General features: G+C 46.4%; 1 protein-coding gene across 12 annotated transcripts in view; it reads right to left on the bottom strand.

Moving 5' to 3' along the window:
- SHISAL1 (shisa like 1) overlaps positions 1 to 19,002 on the bottom strand; it is a 304,717-nt gene that overhangs the window by 68,958 nt on the left and 216,757 nt on the right. The window contains exon 1 of one of the 12 annotated variants that reach the window (XM_075443117.1): positions 14,184 to 14,358. The exons of 10 other annotated variants lie outside the window; for them this stretch is intronic. The gene's annotated coding sequence lies outside the window, so the exon portion shown is untranslated. Of the gene's footprint in view, positions 1 to 13,838; positions 13,956 to 14,183; positions 14,359 to 19,002 lie in introns of those variants that run through there. One more of the 12 variants, XM_075443149.1, reaches the window with a different exon arrangement.

The raw sequence follows: 19,002 nt of genomic DNA, 5'->3' as shown, positions 1-19,002 counted from the left end.
CAACACCAATAACCAAAAATTGCTTTCCCAAAGAGGTAATGATTACCCATGCTCTAGTTAAGGTAAAAAACACAGAGAAGGAAAAACCCTCAACATCTGGTGACTCACTGAAGACATTGCTAGTTTCCACATGGGCAAGGAAGATCTGACAACCTTAAAGATTTTTCTTCTTGTTTTGTATTTTGTGAGGAGACGCAGCTTAAGATTGCCTTACACAAAAAGCCCAAGTACTGCATCCCCGAGGATACATGCTCTAGTTCCAGTGCAGTCTCGATAAGCATGGGGAACTCAGATTGCTTTGAAGGTCCCTTCTCAGCACCAAGGAGTCTAATTCCTATCACTGACCAAAACACTCCATAGCAAGCAAAAACCCAAGTACTGCTTCTGCCTCAGAAATTTAAATCTGTGCAAGAAGCATAGCATAAAGCCACGATGGAGAACTGCTTCACTGTTGGCAGTTGAGAAAAAACAAAAATCTACAGAACCACAATGACCACAGTGCATGTAGTCCATGAATACCTGACCATAGCATCATTCTGTTATCAAGATGTTGTGTTTCTAAGTTAACAGATTTCTGGCAGAGACCAACCTTTCTCTCTTTTCTGTGATTTCACATCTCTTTTCCTCTCCTGTCTGTCAGCTTCTCTTCTAGAACCCTCTGTTCTGCTCCTCCCATTTCTGCCCTTGATCCTGAAAGCTAGTAAGGCAGACCTTCCACGTTCCTGCTGTCACTACTCCTCCACAACCTCATCTGGCTGTCAGGTTTTGCCCGTTAAGTCCTTGAAAGACTCTGGCAGAAGGCAAAGTAATGCACAGGCTTAACAGGAGAATTTCTTGACCGAATTTATTTTCAAGAACTTAAGAGTTCCAATTCTACAAAACTATGACAAGTCCCAAGACACACATTCCCTTCTACCGAGCAGATGCCCTCTTCAAAGTATCCACAGCTTGGGAGAATACTTCCTTGCCTTCACCCAGAAATCATTCAAGTAGAATCCATCACTTAGAATACCGAGCAGCCGGGTGATAAAACAGCAAATGAAATTCACGTTGGTAAATGCAAAGTAATACAAGGAGGAAACCCCTTCACCTCACTAGCCTTGCACAGTGGTGGGCTACTGCATCTTAGAGAGATATGAAAGCTATAATAAAAAATTTTATGCAAGTCAGTTCTATGCAGATGGTGATTCAGTACTTGGTAACAGTCAGAAAGCAGACAGAATTTCAAAAGCTGCTGAGGAAAAAAAAGAGAACAAAAGGAAAGGTCATTATATCATGGTACTATTTTATGATTTATCTACATCTCTAGAGTTGGAGAGGAACAGGAGGGAATGAGCAGGAAAGTGAGAGGTGTAGAATGTTTTTTGTATGCAAGTATTTAAACAGACTAGGAAAATTCAGCTGAGAAGGAATCTCATAAAACTCTATAAAAATTTACAAGTGGTATGGATAAACTGAATAGGGAACAATCATGCATAGCTTCTCATAATACAAGAGTTACAGTATTATCAGATAACAGCTTTAAAGCATACAAAAGGAGGTGCTTTTTTCCACAGAGCATGCAGTTTAACTGGATGGGTTTTTTTTTTAGGACAAAGCTTACTTATATTTTAAGAACAATTAAACGAATTTAGTGGATGAAACCATCCCCCAACGGCTATTAAATACAAAACTATGACCTCAAGTGCAGAAAGTACCTGTGATACAGGTGGCCAGAAGCTGAGAGCGTGCATCTGGGGAAATACATTTGCCCTGTACTTACACAATGGGATATCTACTCCAGCCAGCATCAGAGACGCGGCAGCAAGCTCGATGGGTGCTTAACCTGACCCAAAACGTCCACTCTTACATCCTTTCTCTGTGTCACCTGCCCAGTCCAGAAAAGCCATACCAAAGCCCAGTCTCCTTGCCCTGTCCCCCATCCCTGCAGAATCCCTATAGAAAAACAGAGCATTACTCTACAAGAACAGAACCTGACTTCAAAGTCACCTTTTGATGGCTGAAAGACCAGTGTTTTCTGAAACTTCTCGGTACTAGAAGACATTGTCCAGGCTGTCTGAAAGTCTGCTTCTGGGCAAACATAAACTACCATAGCCTCAAGTTCTAATGTTCAGCTACAGGAACAAAAATGTCACAATTTGATACTTCCAACCCACCCTTCTCTGTGTCTTACTGAAGAGCTGATCCAGCTTTGGATCCTCTAAAACCACAGAATATAATGAAGACACAACTCGGGGTCAGAGCACGCAAGAGAACTCTTAGAAGAGACTTTTATATCTTGAAAGTAGATTCCTGTTAAAGGAGAAAGCCACTGATGTGCAGTTATTATTGTGTACAGATACTCAACTTCAAATTGCTCCAGACCCTGCACAGGGGTTACAGCAGGCAAAAGCTTCAGCAGACTCTGGTGAAGTGGTCAGCCTGCACACTGATTAGTTCTTGGCCTCTGCAGAATAAGGTCTTCAGAAACAAAACAGACTCATGCAGGTCCTGAGGTTGTTTCTAGGAAAGCAGCTGATCCCTCTTGTTCTTATCAGACAGGAATGAGCATCTTCCCAGGGTTTTCTCTGGTCAGAATTTAATACTGCAGAGATATTTATACCTTAATTAAATCTGCTGATGAGGGTTTTGCTTTCTATTGCATTGTGCTTTATACAGTGAATGATAAAGGGTCTGTATCGTGGTGAACTTTGGTTTTGACCAAAAAACGGTATAGCACATCACTAAGAAAACCGTGCAGAAGGAATTTTTTATTTTTTAAATTTTAAGTGGTACTTTACTACTTCTGTCTTATAGTAGCACATTCTTCAGACATTTTTTCATCCTTCTAATGTGGGAGATCTGCTGCTAACTACTCATACCATTACATTTTCAAAGATCCTTCGCTCTTGTGATAGAACAAACTTCATTATTGCTTCGGTGCTTCTTTGTGTATTCTAAAGCATTGACATTTTTGCTTAGTCTTGCTGGGAAGTCTGGATCTGTTTCACAGGGCAAGGAAGACTGGAGACTCTGCCATGCTCATGAATTTCAGTTGCATCCATCATCACTCGGTGTTTCAAAATTCAGGCTCTGTATTTGTTACACCATTACCTTTGTTTTTGTTATATCGTTAAATTTCTTAGCAGTAGCAAGCCATGTAACACATGGCTTGCTTTATTGGGTCTGCTTTGCTACTAAGGGCTAGGCAATTTAATTTAGGTGACATCGTTCCCCCCCTTCCCAAATGAATAAAACCATCATACTGATGGATTGCATTCACAGAACCACAGAATCACAGAATAGTAGGGGTTGGAAGGGACCTCTGTGGGTCATCTAGTCCAACCCCCCTGCCGATTCAGCATGGATATAGAAATTACACGTGAGATAAATCCCACCATATGACTCAACAGGTATCTATAAAAAAATATTTTTACCATTCATATTAACAGCACTTTTTGAAACCGAATAAAAAACTTCGTGATTCTATGATAAGCATAACCACTATGGGTTTAAGAATTGAAGATACAAAGTTCCTCGAGGACCACGTCTTTGCTTTGTTTTCAAGAAAAGGCCATAGCTAATTTGCTCCCTTAAAACACCTCTGGTGCTTTTTTAGTTATTTCCTAAACTCTTTAAACTCTGTGAGTCTCTGGCTTTCAATCATGGAAAATGCTCTTGTGCAAGACGACAGGACTTCTTTTCCAGTTAGAGGACTTGCAGTGATGACGACTCTGGAAACCAACTGACTGTATCATGAGCTCAGCATCTCAATTCACAGGAAAACGCATGTTCCTTTGGGGGGGACACATTCTGTGCCAGATACAAGTTCTCCACTAAGGCTATGCAACTGACTGGTATTTTGTTTTGTCTTGGCAGCTGAATTTGAAAAAAAACCAGAAAAGATGTTCATGTTTAAATGGGATAAACACTTGTTTGGTTTTGATGCTTGAAACTAAAACACCAGAACATTTACTTCATACCAGAAAGTAAGGAAAAGGATAGAAAAAAGCAAAGGAAATCGGGATTAAGCTCATGAAACAGGAAAATGATTGTCCTGGTTCTGATCAGTCTTGCATGAAACAAACCACTGACGCTGTTCCTAGTACCATTTCCTATGCAAGATATGAAGAGGAAGAAGGCACAATAAATTTATTTTGAGACAGAAGTCTGACAAATTTTAGAGGTTTGCAGGCAGTTGCTGGACACCCCAATGTTATTATCCCAGCCCACGCCATCAGTATACTGCAAAACACAGTCGGTTCTGACTTTGGTATCTAAAATAAATGAGAAGTGTCCCATTACTCTGCACTATGTGCCTGCCTAAGCCCATCTAAAAAGGGATAAATGACTGACAAGGCAGACAGAACAGAAAAGGAAGAACAAGTTCAGAAACTAAAGGAACAGAAATCTCACCTTTGATCACGAAGAGTGACAGCACTCCAGTTTCGCTTACACTATTTATTTTATCCAAGGCTTTTAATTGTTTGTTGTAATATAACTATTATGCAGAAGGTGGCAAAAACAATGCTTGCTTTAAAGCCTAATTATCAAAACAGACACCAACGTAAACACATCCTACTTAAGAAAGGTGCCGACTTCCTTGAGAATATTGCTCCTCTTTTATCTCTCCTCACAAAGCACCCACCACCAAGGGTCCTGACTAGGGCTTACCGCGAGACAGGCGCGGCACAGGGCGCTTCTGGAAAGCATGCTTGCAGTGGAGCTCTTGCTTGATGTTTTAAGGTTGGACTGCAATTACCATTGATTTAAGACTGCTGGATCAAATTTCATACTTCAGAGAAGAATAAAAGAGAAAAATAATCAAGTGCTTAAAACTCTGAAGCCTTGTGAACGTGTTTACTCCATATTTCATTCCCACCACTGCAGTAAATTTAGAAAGGTGTTACTGATGTTCAACAGGTAAAGTATTACATTTTGTTCTTATCAGTTCTCCATCATTTGGACTCGTGTTCATGCTACTGCAAATCTTCCACCGCAGTCCAAACTCAGAAGATTTAGGGAGAAGCTAGGTGGAGTTAGAAAACAGTTGTCAGGGTTACAAACTCTGGACCAAAATTGGCCATAAGCATCGACCTTGTTGCACCTTTCATATTATCACTGAGAGATCAGAAGAATTACAAAAGCCTAAAATGAACACACGTTAGGCAAATTAATTTTAATGAGAGCTATGCATGTATACCTATACGTGTGCACGTGGATATACATTCATTTCTCTTATGTATTATAGATTCAAGCAAAAAAAATAGAAGTAATCTTTGGATTATGGCCTCAGGGCTAAAGTGACTAATGATGGATATTGCCTGCTATGAATATGTTACTATGAGAAAAAAGATAGAGACTAACACAGACAATTAATGGACTGAACAGCTATCTGCTAAGAATGACCCGAAAGTGTGGGAAGCTAATGATGAAGAGTAAAAAGGCAAAGAAATATTATTACTGCCAGTTTCCCTCCTCATAAATTTCATGTTGTTATATTTAGATTACTGGCCAGGAGTGCATCCTAACTCTTGCAGAGGGGACTCAGCAAGGGTTTTTTTTTTCCACAATAGCATCCCTCAGACACATGGGGCTTGACCCTGCTTTCATTCAAATAAACAGGAATTTGCCCAGGGATTTCTAAAAGCAGGATCCATGTCTTCAAAACAGTTATTTCATGTTAAAGAAATATTTGAGCCCTGTTCAGTAACTCCTTACCTGTGCTCTTCTACTCTGAAATAAAGGTGAATGGCTTCTTTGTTGCAAGATAGGCTTTAATTTTTAATTATAGTTCTATGCGTGAGGCTCCTAAAAAGTAATTATGATCATCAACTTATTATGTAGCTGGTTTCTTATGTAAAATTATACACCTCTAGAACTAACTAACCTCACAGGTGAGAAGCAGAAGAGCACCCAGCCCACGGGACCCTTTCCATTTGCCACCCGCCCCTGGAAGGCTACGGGACAGGATGGGGCTCAGTACCCACCGCGCTGGCTCACGCCCCTGCACCAGAGAAATCCCCCCGCGGGCGGTCACACGCTGCTGAGCTGCTGCACAGAGGAACTCGCGGATCTGCCCAAACACAGGCAAGAGAGGCTGCAAGACACAGTCATAACGGAGAGTCTCCAACTGGTGTGTACAGAATCTCCTTCCATAGCTGCCTTCAGCGATTGGTTACCTTCTGGCTAGAGTCCAGGCTTCTAAACCCCTGCCAACAGTATTTTTAAAAATGAAAATTCAGCACTATCTCAATCAAGGAAACGCTGCCACGTCACAGCGCTTTACAACAGGATCACAATGAACCACTCCTAAAGCTCCACACCATCAAAAAGGCAACAAGCATGATTATATTGAACTTGCTTCATAACCATGGTTTCAGTATTGAGAACTCACCCATTTCCCTCATGATTTCTCAATTCTAGCCCAAGCTGTCAGCGAGCAGCTCTTACAAGAAGCAAGATATGCACGTAGTGTTTTATTCCAGTCAGGACTCCCGCACTGTGTATCTGTAAGGGGAATTTTAATTGCTGGCCTGACTGACTATATGATATTTAGAAGAATGAAAGTCTTAACTTACGTTTTTCTCCCCACAAAATAGCAATGAAGACCATCCTGTGAAGATGTTATTCAGTTTCCACTTACACATGCTGGACGCTTCCGTCACTTTGAGTAGCGTTAAGCTCTTTGTGACTATAAAAGTTTGGGCTGACACTATTTTTGGTTATAGTCTTATGTTGTCTTTTACAGCTTTCAAGGAACTCAGCTTTGTATTCAAGTTCTGCATTCTGGCAGATTCTGTAACTTAGAACTAGAAATATTTTGTATCTTTAGAATAGAAAGTTTGGTCTATTATCTTGGCAAAACAAGAAGTTTGGTCTATTATCTTGGCGGCGTTCTGTCCAAATGAGGTACCATGTTTATACTGAAAAAACAAGACAGGAACAAAGAACCCAACCTTAACTGTGTTAAACAACGCGAGTACTCTGGATTTTAATACATATTGAACATTCATATTCGCTATTCAAGAAGCAGGCACAACATCATTGGAAAAGTTTACCTCTTTAGAATTTTGCCTATGTTTTTGGATGCTAAAATATTAATTACCTAGGAAGTGACATCATGGGAAAGCATGTCAGTCACAGGCTTCACAAGACAAAGCTTTTTTTTTTTTTTGCGCCTTTTTTGTTTTTTTTAACAAGTGTAAAAAATGTTGGGCAGGAGAGTAGGTGAAGAGGAATTTATTAAGTGTTGATGCTGTTAGGACGCTACAGGGGAAAAAAATGCAATCTCCCAAACATTCACCGCAATACCAAACCAGTCCAACGTGGGGGATAACCATCCTTCACCAGGCAGTCAGAGAAAATGGTATTTTGACTGCCACAAGCTGAAAATTGCGTGAAAAAGCAGCCCTGGAACCCTCACGTTTGGGAATGCAACACAAAGAACAAATGCACAAGCTGTATGACTCGCGTGACTACCTTCCCACCACTTGCTTGCACCTTGACAGCTTGCTTTGGACAGAACAGTGGCTTTCTAGTGGCACAACTAGTGGAATATTGGGATTTTGGAAAGCAAGCAAGGAACTGCAGATATCTATGAGTTATGTTTTGGAACCCAGTACCTCCAGCAGGCTCTAGGTACTTCGTTTCAACCCCTCTTAAAGAAAAAGCCTGCAACTGAAAAGGTTCCTCTTTGGAGGAATGGCAGTAAGCGTAAGGTGCGGGGCGGAGGGGGGAGATAAAAAATGAATACCCAAAGGCAGGGAAAAAAAACCTGCTGTAGTTAGGAACTGGTCTGACTAAAGCATAACAACTCAAAAGCAGCAAAACTGCAGTCCGAAGTTTTCCTTGGTAACTTCCAACTGTCTCCACATCCGTGTGGGAAAGGGCCTTTGGCTTCTTCAGGTAAATTGAAATCCCACCGCCTTTTCTGCTCGACAGGGTAAATCCTTTGTGTAACAGCTACTACGTCACACCTCACTGCTTCTAGAATTCCCTTCCCGATACCAGCTCAGGGGCCTGAACTGCGTCCCTCCGCGTAAGCAGGATGTTATCAGTAGCACGGACCAAGCCTCAGCTGTTTCTCAGGGCAGGAGCAGAGCTGGCAATCCTCCCGAGTCCTGCCAGGAGCGCCCTGAGAGCTGCTGCGTGCAGAGCTCGGTCTGCAAGCGTGTTGCTGCTCCGAGCTTTGAAGCCCAGAACAATGCTGGATGTTTTGTGTACTGTTACAGTCTGGTTCTTTATTAGGAAGTTTCTTTCCAGCTACTGAAGTATGTTTAGGAACACATCTTGTTCCTATGGAAATCAGTGAGAATCCTGCCCTTGACTCCAAACAGAGCAGGAACAGACTCCCTGTCTGCAGCACCAGACATCCTGGCGTAAAGTGACACGATCGGGTGGGCCTGCTCCGCTTCTCCAGCGTGAGAAGGTCACCCTGCACATCCAGAGGCTCCAAGGGAGAAGCACGCAGGCTGTTTGCTGGGGCTGCTGCACACGCAGAGGTGAGGTCTCTCCTCGCCCTATGTCCAGAGAACATCGCAAATCTGTCAGGAGGACGGGGCCAGACTCTTTCCAGTGGTGCCCAGCGACAGGACAAGGGGCAACGGGCACAAACTGAAGCAGAGGAAGCTCCAGCTGAACATGAGGAAGAACTTCTTCCCTCTGAGGGTGACGGAGCCCTGGCCCAGGCTGCCCAGGGAGGCTGTGGAGTCTCCTTCTCTGGAGATATTCCAGCCCCACCTGGACGCGGTGCTGTGCCCCCTGCTCTGGGTGACCCTGCTTGGGCAGGGGGCTGGGCTGGGGGACCCACAGAGGGCCCTGCCAACCCCTGCCATGCTGGGATTCTGTGACAGAGGGTACTGCCCTACAGCGGGGAACATGCTATTTTTCTTCCTGCTGTGTATCGACTTCTTGGGGGTGGTGTATACATATATCTGGGGTACCAACCAAAGGAGCAATCTATCCTCTGTCCTACAAACTGCTAGCCAATAAATTTGCCTACGTTTTTTCAGTTCACAGAAAGGAAAAAAAACAAAAGCATTTTTTCCTCCAGTGATTTAAATCTGAACTGTTCCAAAGGCTGCACTACGCTGCTCTTAGACTTTCAAGGATTCTCCTGAGAGCAAAGGCTTCTGAAGGCTACTGGACATTATCCAGATGCCAGAGCAAAGATATGATACGGCAAAGACAAACCGTTTGCCATCGCCACGTGATTTCTGCCTCTATCTCTAGACACTAGTCAGCTGCTTTGAATCAGAATCACACTGCTAATATTTCCCATCACTGGTGGATGAACTCTTTACAATAAGGCCAAAGGCACAGAGATAATGAAGACTTCATACCGCAGAATCTACAGAGGCCAGCAAACAGCTCTGTTTTCACGGCCTTGGGAACGAATCGCCTTGTTTGGTGTTTCCGAAGCAGTAAGGCAGTCTGGTCTGCTCGCTCTCAGATTTGATCTACTCTAACATCTGTGATTTGGCTTCTACTCTTACCGGGCTTCTGGAGACTGTTAACACCACGAACTATTACTACCCAATTCACCAGTGTCTGCGTAACTCCTTTGTAATGCCTGTCTTCACTGCATGCCATATTGCTTCTTGAACTTTGAAATCCTTAACAAAACTTTCACACATTCTATTCCTTCACGCAGGAGGCCACACCACGTTCAGTGGGACTCAGAGAAGGAAGATTTACTTCGCTCTTCAGACTTCCTCTAGTCTATATTGCAGTGATATACATTACTGATCATTACGATGATCATTAGCAGAGCACTACAACTACTGAACTCCATTACTGGTTTGAACAATAAAAAGATTTGTAAGTAACTTGAACTGGAAGTCATTGGGGCTGACGTCTCCTTGCGTCTATTTTATAAGTAGGAACACACCCAGGTCCAAAACTTCCAGACTGACTACAGAGTCTGCGCATGTGAACTTGCGGGTGTGCAACATCAGGCACTGCAGCGACCTGAGAGAGCTTTCCCTCCAGAACACAGCTTTTTAAAAACAGATTTCTTTGGGTATTTTCAAATTTGGGCCTTAGAAGTCTATGTCATTCTGAAATCATTGTACACAGTTCATTAAAATCACAGCAAGTAAATGAAAGAACAGAAAGGAGCTTTTCTACATCTTTGTATTTTTAAGGAGTCTCATCTTTAAGCAGAGTAAAATGACCAAACCAGAAGAGTTTTACTTTACCTTCCACTGGTATGCAAAAAAACATTATTTGTTTTATCTTAATTTTGCCAGCTAAATTTTGATGAAAGACAGAAGTAATTCTACCATATACAACAGAAAAGAGATCACTTTAAAAGTCGGTTTTTCATCTGTAAACCTTTCACAGGAAATAACCCTGCCTCAGTCTAAAAGCCTAGTTTATCAGAAAGCATCAGGATCAGCTAGCGTAGTGGTTCTGAAAAGTAAGACCAAACAAAAAACCCATAGCTGAACCAAGTACATCATATTTTGAAGCGTAAACATTTTATAGTAATTTATGAAGAACATAATTAAGCTCTCAAGTGGAATAATACAGAAATAGTTCTCATACCTTCTTAACATCATTACTCGCTACTGTCAAATGAAGCTGTGTGTTTTATAAGCTCAAAAAGTATACTTGGAAACTCATCTGCCTTTCTCCCTCCTAAAAACACTGGAAAATAATTTAAAAAAAAAATTCTAAAAAAATCAAGATTCTACTTTGGATCTATAGTGGTGGTTTCTGCCCTTGATGAGCCCCTTGTCACTAATTCTCCATTTTTAAATTCATGATTGCTGTGTTTTTACATCCAGAAAACTAGTATATTCAACCTGACTGCAAACATAGGTGTTCAGGAAAAGCAGGAATGAGCCATTCTTTCCTCTCTAGTCCTTGGAGGACCGATCTGTGAACTTTTTCTCTGAAAGCTCTTTTCTTCATATATATTTAGCAAAAAGGAATCTTAAGGAACTAGCACTAGAAGCAATTCCTCCGTTACGTCTTCACACTGATCAGCAACCACCTTACTGCCTCTCAGACAGTAACGCGTGATCACGTGAAGACCACGGTGGCCGACACAGGAAAAACGTTGGCTATCATTTCTTGTTACTGCACCGCAGTAACATTTGGCTGCTCCAACAGAGATCTGTCTGGGTACAATACCTGCACATAACAAGACACTGCACTGACGATCCTACACTCCAAATAAGCAAGACAATGATAAATAGGGGGAGCACGACTAGGGGAAAGATGAAATAGAGGGGTAAAGTGACTTGTCCAGAATACATCATTTACAGAGAAAGGCGCTCAGCCACCCCTGCTAACTACTGGTCCAGTATTTTATTCACCAAACAAGCTGAGGGACTCCCAACACCAGAGAAACAAACAATATTATTTCAACATGCCAGCAAAGTTTAAGCAACATGCAGCTTGGGCAGTATGTCACCTGAATATAAACAAAAACGTTTCTTAACTGTCATGAAAACCAGTGTACTTTGTATCCAAGTTACTTTGGTATAGCACTGAGTAAAATATAATATAAACCAATATAATCATCCATATCTCTAGATTTAGCCGTCACATCTGTGTGCTTTTTTTCTCACTCTCTCAAACAGAACACCTTTACCAGTGACAGATCATACACTCCAATGTCTTCCTACAATCTTAAGCGACCATGGTTCTCAAAAATAACTATAAAAGTAATACAGGCTTCTTATGAATTCTCTTTCTTGCTGCCCTGTTATCAGTCTTAAAAAAATACAGATTTTTTTTTTCCCTTCTCATGGCAGCTAGGGTCTGAGAATTGAACTGGAGCATCTGTTGTTCTTACTGTCACCAGCAACAAAAGACTGAGATTTGCAGAGGACGTAAAGCACAGAGTAAAACCTAGATCATTTTCTCTCTACCTGTATGAACTGTGCAGCACTAAGCAGTAGAAAATTAATAGTTCAGTACAGAAATTTAAGTCAATGACATCCAAAGGAGATGAGATCCTGACTAAGATATCATTTCTTTTTCTTTCCTCCTCTTCATGGGATTGTCATAAAATTACTTCACTGGTAACTAAGGGCTAGTAATGGTCAGACGATCCTCAATTCCCAAGAAATATTTTCAGACAGATGTCTCAGTAGTAAGCTGCTAATAAAACAGAATACAAAAGTCAAGGTCACAGGCCTTGATTCTTTAGAATATTTAAGTAAAAGCTTGAAGTGCTATTTGCCTACTGATATCAGAGAACACTAATGCATTTGTAATGAGGCAGATGTTTCAGCACTTTGCTGAAATGAGCTGAGCTGGGGACAGACTCTTCCTCACAGTATGAAAGAGATACTTATCTTATAATAGTCTATGCACTTAAAAGGAGCATTTCAAAAAAAGAAGAAAAATGTACGCTTCGTCCTGAAGTTCCCCTACTACGATAACTTCTTACTCCTGTCATCTGAAATGCTCACAGCTGAAAATCTCTCAGGCAGTGTTTGGGTTTAGAACTGTCTATTCTAAAACATTTCTTACACACTCCCAATGCTTCGCAACAGAATACTACATATTAGAATGTTTCTTGGAAAATGATGAAAATTGGTAGGCAGGTTTCAGACGTTTAACTTGACACAAGGTAAAAGTGCATGCTTGCTCACTCACTCTCTTTCTCAAAAAAACACATTTCAGTCCCTCTCAGGCTGCAATGCCAAGGCAAGTGATAAAGACTGTAATTCAGTTTTACAGGCTTTTCTTTCTTTACTATCGTATCTTCTTGCTAGATGTATACTCTTTGTCATATAGATATTCCTACAAATTTCAGAATGCTAAAGGCTCTCCCTTTTACCTGACTGATGAAGTTAACCCACGAAAGCAGCGGCTGGCAGCATGAATGCGATGAGCGTCCCTGATTTCAGCTGGATGATAACAGCACACATCATTCGACTGTGCTATGTTAAATCAAGACTGAAGGTAGAAAGGGGGATTTTCACCTATGTCATTCAGAAAAAAACGATGTATAAGGTATGTTTACTCCTCACAACAGAAAGTAGACTATTCAGTTTTGACAGCACTCCATCTTAGCAGAACTGTTCTGCGTGACGAGCTGACAGCTCTTCACCAGCACAGCCGGGCAGCGCTTCCTCTCGCCGAGACGCGGTGGGACAGAAAGAAGTTCAGAGAGCTGCCAAGGTCACACCACCAGAAGGTGACAAAGTTACACAAGTCGCTACTGACTCCCAGCTCTGCTGCAGCACGGACACTACAGAGAAAGCCACGCCACGGCTCTCACGGGGCCCGGTGCCACCAGGCGACACGCAAAGCCAACACCGCGCTTCTGAGCACCGACAGGGCTGCTTCGGACGAGAGGCGAGTCGAGCACAACTCGGCCTCAGCCTCACAGCTGCAGGGGTAAGGCAGTAAGAGCAGCGCTAAGGAACCCTGTGCCACTCGCTGAGTCCCTTCCATCTCTAATTCAGGCTGAGGAAACGGCCGAGCGCCACAGGAACGCTGCACAGGGCCACGCAGCGTTTATTTGCTCGTTTTTCTCCCCGGTGGCAAAGCCCAACACGAGCACGGGTCATCAGAAGGAGTAAAACAAAAAGAAAGGAAGGAAGAAACCGGGCAAACGGCTAACCCCGAGGACTCGGAGGGGTCCCGTCGCCATGGAAACCAGTCACTACCAACGCGTCCCCGAGACGCGAGCGGTTAACACCCGAGTCCCGCAAACAGATACCGATTCGCAGCCCGACCGCCAGCCTCCCGCCCGCAGCCCCGGCCAGCGCACCCCGCAGCCCCCCGGCCCCGGCCAGGAGCTCCCCGCGGGAGAGAACTTCCCCGCACCCCCGCGCCGGTCTCTCCCTCAGCAGCGCCCGGGACCCCCCCCCGCCCTCCGCGACCCCCACCTTGCGCCGAGCCGCTCCCGGGGCGCGGCCGCTTCCCCCGACAGCCGCAGGGCGAAGCCCCGGAGCGGGGCCGGAGCTCGGAGCGCGGCGCGTCAGCCCGCCAGCCGGGGGACCAGGGGCCGCCGCTCCGCCGCCGCCTTCCCCATCTCCCCTCCCGTCCCCGCCCGCTGCTCCTCCCCGCGCCCCCGCTCCCCCCCCACCTGCGGCCGCTCTCCAGGTGCCTCCCCGCGCCTCCCCGCTCCGCGCCGTCCCGCACGCCAACTTCCCCGGCTGGCCCGGCCGGGCTCCCGCCGCTCCCCTCCCGCGCGGCTGCTGCCCCGCCCGGTGTCCGAGCCCGCCGCTCACCTCAGCAGAGCCCGGCGGCGGCAGCGCCGGCGGTCCGAGACCTGGCAGCGGCGCGGGGCGCACCCCGTCCCCTGCCCCTGCTCCTGCTCCTGCTCCTGCTCCTGCTCCTCCTCCTCCTCCTCCTCCTCCACTGCCCGAGGGGCCGGGCCGGCCCTCCAGCCCCGCCGGGGGGGGCGCCGGGCGGGAAGGGGCGGGGGGGGGAGGAGCAGGTGATGAGGCGCGGCCGGGCCCGGTGCGTGCGGCGCCGCCCTCCGCTGCCCGCGGGCCGGCGGTCCCTGTCTGTGCCAGGCGGTCCCTGTCAGGGCGGCCGGGAGGACGGCTCGGCCCCTCTCACCGGCGGCTTCCCCCGGAGGGTCCGGTCCCTGTCAGGGCGGCCGGGAGGGCGGCTCGGCCCCTCTCACCGGCGGCTTCCCCCGGCGGGGCCGGTCCCTGTCAGGGCGGTTCGGCCCCTCTGACGGCCGCCTGGAGCCGAACCCCCTCGTTACTGGGGCGCCGGGGACGAAGCGCAGCTTCGGTGTTCAGAGCGTTAGATGAATAAAGGGCGATTCGGTGATTCTGAACTGCCGCGGGAGCGCTCCGCAGCCGCTCCGGGGACGGCCTGAGCGGAGCGCGGGGCCCGCGGAGCCCCGGCGCACAGCCCGCCCGCCGCGGGCTCCCTGAGGGAAGGCGCGGTGCGGGGGCCCGTCGCGCGGTGCAGGCCGTGCCTGTTCCCTCAGGGGCCGCCGCGGCGGGAGCCGGAGGCAGCGGCACCGCGTCCCCGGGGAGCGGCCCTGCTGCTGCGGCAGCGCACCCCGCACCCCCCCGCTCCCAGAGGGGAAGGGGAAGGAGCGCGCTGGGCTGCGGGCTCGCCTCTCCGCACCCGGCGAAGGCCGCCTTTTCTCTGCCTCCCTCCGTCCCCCCGGGCCGCAGCTCCGCAGCCGGACGGGTGCCCTGGGAGCGGGAGAGCTGCTCCGAACCAGCGCCTGCAGATGATCTCTCTCCTCTGAATCCAAACGACAATAAAAAACCACTTTTCGGTGACATTTCTAACGCGCAAAGCGGGGAGCTGCGGCCCCTGCCGCAGGAGAGATGGCTCACGCCCACCACGCGTTATTTACCGTCCGGGGATGGAGCTACGTTCAAACTGGGCTGCTCCGTAACATCGTCTGGATGCTCCAAACCGCTCCCCAAAATGATGATCTGGAGGAAGTACCGCAGCGCTTCCTAACCCTAGGCCCTCTCCCTGACGTGTCTGATGTCACGGTCTGGGGGTGAAACTGCGTATTTTGAATATTCACGTGGGTGAAGTGCACTTTATGCACGTGGGAAGCAGCGACCGCTCCTCAGATCAGCCACGGCTGCAAACCGCGACCCGCTTCACGTTGGCAAACCCAGCCAGTTGTTTAAAAACCACAAGCTGAACGATTTCAAGCAGAAACCAAGGTCCCCCGTCGGCTTGCGCCTGTTTCTCACAGCAGGATGTCTCCTCACACCGCCACCTTAAACTAGGCTACGCCGTCCCGTTGGGACTAATTCTGTCAGAGACACCAAATAAAACTCCCTACGAGTGGGTGGGCTGCTGTTATCTTGTCATTAAATAACGGCAGAGCACAGGAGTGGTGACCACCAGTCCATCCCTCCTTACAATTCTGTGGTATTGCCGACTCCTCCGTTTCACCGAACCCCGAAAGGACAAGGGCAGATAAGCTGTTCTATCCCTTATTTTTCCTTTTTTCTTTTTAAGCAGATGGTATCAAGGAAGCTCTTCCCACACGGACACAAAGATTCAAAGCCCTTCTTGTGAGGTACCTGGGCTTCAGCCACTCGTTTTTTTTCTGGGCTTCTATCGGAGCGACACACTCCGACCCCTCACCCCTTTCACGCTGTGAGTGACCGACGGAAAAGCCACGGCCAGAGTCTCCTTTAAGTCAGACACGAATGGTTCCGCATTACTCACGCCTGTTTCCCGAGCAGCAGACGTTTTCGAGTGGGTACGTGTGAGGGGAATATGTATGTGCTTCTGTTGGATTCTTTTTGGAGGAGCGCAGGAAAGGCTGGACTTCTACCGGTTTGAGCTTTCAGCTGGCCCTTGGTCAGATCCCAAACCCACAGGGCTGAGATGCGACAAACAGTAATAGGAAATGCAAATTAGGACAAGAAATGAAAATTAAATCCTGATCAGTGATTCTGCCATCCCATGCTAATGCCAGATGCAGCAACCAAATGCTTATGTCCCAACAGCCTCATCATCATCTGCTTGATGTTGCATGGCTCTTTTTCAGTAAATAGAAAATAAAACAAATCTTATATTTGGGGTAGTTAGTAGACAGTTCCTGTTTTTTTAAACAGCTACCAGTCTTCCTGCTCTAGCACTTCTGTCTCATATAATAAAAGCTATTTAAAATCACGACTTCTATCACTGTGTAAACTTCAAGTGCATGCCTTGGTACGGAGAGTGACGCTGAACGGAAGACATGCGAGCGATTTGTCTATCACTCTTGCCTAAACCAGAGCTGGAACTGGTGTTAAGTCCAGGTTTTCTGAGTATGGCAGTGTTCCTGATTAAGCCTGTACTACTTCTAGGTTTCAAATTTAAAGTTCTGTATAAAAATACAAAAGATGGTTAGAATCCAGGCAGTGATTGCTTGCGCAATTGCGGTATAAAGAACACTTGAATGGGAATCTCATCTGGGTCTTGGGACGATACCACAGTAAATAATATAATCATGAAAAATAGCATAGAGCCACTATTCAGAGATTCCTTTTTTCCCTCTGAAGTTAGAGGAAAGAACTATTTCAAAGTTCGCAACATCTGAGTAGCTAATTTACTGTTTCATCCACTTATGGGCCAGCTCTGTTGGCTCACGTGGAGAACTCTGCTCACGTGGGAAGTCCCACCGACTTCAGCAGGGACAAGACCACACCCGAGGCTTCACAGCACAGAACTCTGCTGGAGCAGCCATGTCAGAGGCCAAACGCTGGAACGGTTTGCACGCATGAGTTATGCATAAAGATAAGCATATGTGTAAGCCTTTGTGGGACTGACCCCAAATTTCTCAGGTTTTCATCACTAAGGATTGCACTTTGCCAAAGCCAACAAGGCTGGATCGTTTCGTCCTCAGAATTCCAGGCAATTTCACCCTCTGTGTAACTGTTAACGTCCACACAGCTCCTCTGCTAGGCCACGTCAGGAAAGCTGAACGCATCGTAAGCGCAGAAGGATAGCACGTGTCAGTACCAGATTCATTTTCAAAATGGCTAATTCACCTTTCTTAGTATTTTAAATAGTTTTCATTGGACTGTTATCACATGAAATGCAGAGTTTCCACACAGTATGTGGAAAAGAGAGTGTTTTCAAGTATTGTTTCAGCCACCTTTCAGAACTCAACTTTAAATATTATCTAAGGGGAACCTGCATGGACTTTTTCTTGCGAGGGACTTGCATGCTACCAAGGTACACCCAAGGCATTAGATCCCTCCAGATGAGCAGTGTCGACATCTGTAGTGAATTAACGCTCAAAGTGCTGACTGCAGACAGGGAAGTCCAAGCTCAGGTGGTTTGGACACGGCCCTGGCTACCACACGGTCCTGAAAGATTGCCAGAGATGGTTTTCAGAACTAACTGTCAAGGAAATGACTCAGGGACAGACCTTACTGTTGCTGTCCAGGCTGCGTATCTATACATACACGTATGTATCATTTGCAAGAAGAAACTGGTATTTAAGAAGTGGATGAGAATCAAGAACACTGGCATACACTTCTGTAGACATTACCGGAGCCATGGCTTTGGAAAGGACCAGCTACAGCATAAACACTTTGTTATTGTTTTAATTAGCTGGGGTTTCCAAAAAGAAAAAAAAAAAAGTAACAGAGGTAAAACAACAGTTAGTGATAGCAGTGAAAGGACACCCAGCCGTGTGATCTACGCACACAGGCACATGTACACAAACACACACGCTCACTTCCAAGCCCAGTTCTGGGGAAGCAGAATGGGTCACGACATCATACAGTGCAGATGCCTCTGCCGTGCCAGCGCGTGGTAAGGGCTCGTACCGACAAATCCGCACCAGAACGCACACAAATGCGTGGGACTGGCATGAATCCTGCTATCAAGCAGGGCAGGACACTCACTACTCCTCCCACGGAGAAGCCTGCTGTGAATTCAGGACGCTCCCTCCTCCATTTGATTGCCAAGCAAGCCAGACCGCAGCACCTCTCTCCCACTCGCAGACACCCCAGCCAGCTGCTGCTCAGCAGGCGAAGGCAGGAGGGTGACTACTTTTGCGTGAGCAAATAAAAAATATCAGTTACTTCTTTGTGTAGACAGTGGGTTATGCTACAGCACCTGACATTTAAAACCCATTAGCGCTTGTCACAGAAGCATTACACAATGGATGGATTATGCCTCAGCAGCTCAGCGAGGCCATCCCCGGCCTCTCTGCTATCTCTCTGATACTTTTTGTGCTTTCGCTCTCTACTGAGTGCCTAGGAGAAAGCGTGCGACTTCCATTGTTCCCAGAAGGTTAACAGATCTGCGCTTTCAGCTCGGGTGACAACAGACTTGGAAAGCAGAGGGTGGAGAGCTGGAGCAGCCTTCCTGCCTGACATCAAATCCAAAGGTATCTTTAGAGTTTTCTGTAAGGGCATCGTTTTTTCAAAGACAACCCACCCTTCTGAATCATTCCTCGCACGGCAGAGAAGCCACCAGTTCCAGAAGAGTCGGAGCTGGACGGGACTGTGTAACTTTGTGTTGACAGAGAGAGGAGGAAGTGGAAAGAAAGAAAGAAACGAGGATTTGGCTCTACAAAACCCGAGTAGGTATTTGTGGCCACAGCATCCA

The sequence above is a fragment of the Opisthocomus hoazin genome, chromosome 1 (assembly GCF_030867145.1).
Source record: "Opisthocomus hoazin isolate bOpiHoa1 chromosome 1, bOpiHoa1.hap1, whole genome shotgun sequence".
Taxonomy (NCBI): domain Eukaryota; kingdom Metazoa; phylum Chordata; class Aves; order Opisthocomiformes; family Opisthocomidae; genus Opisthocomus; species Opisthocomus hoazin.
Note: the sequence above shows the minus strand (reverse complement) of the source record. Positions and strands in the feature narration are given on the sequence as shown.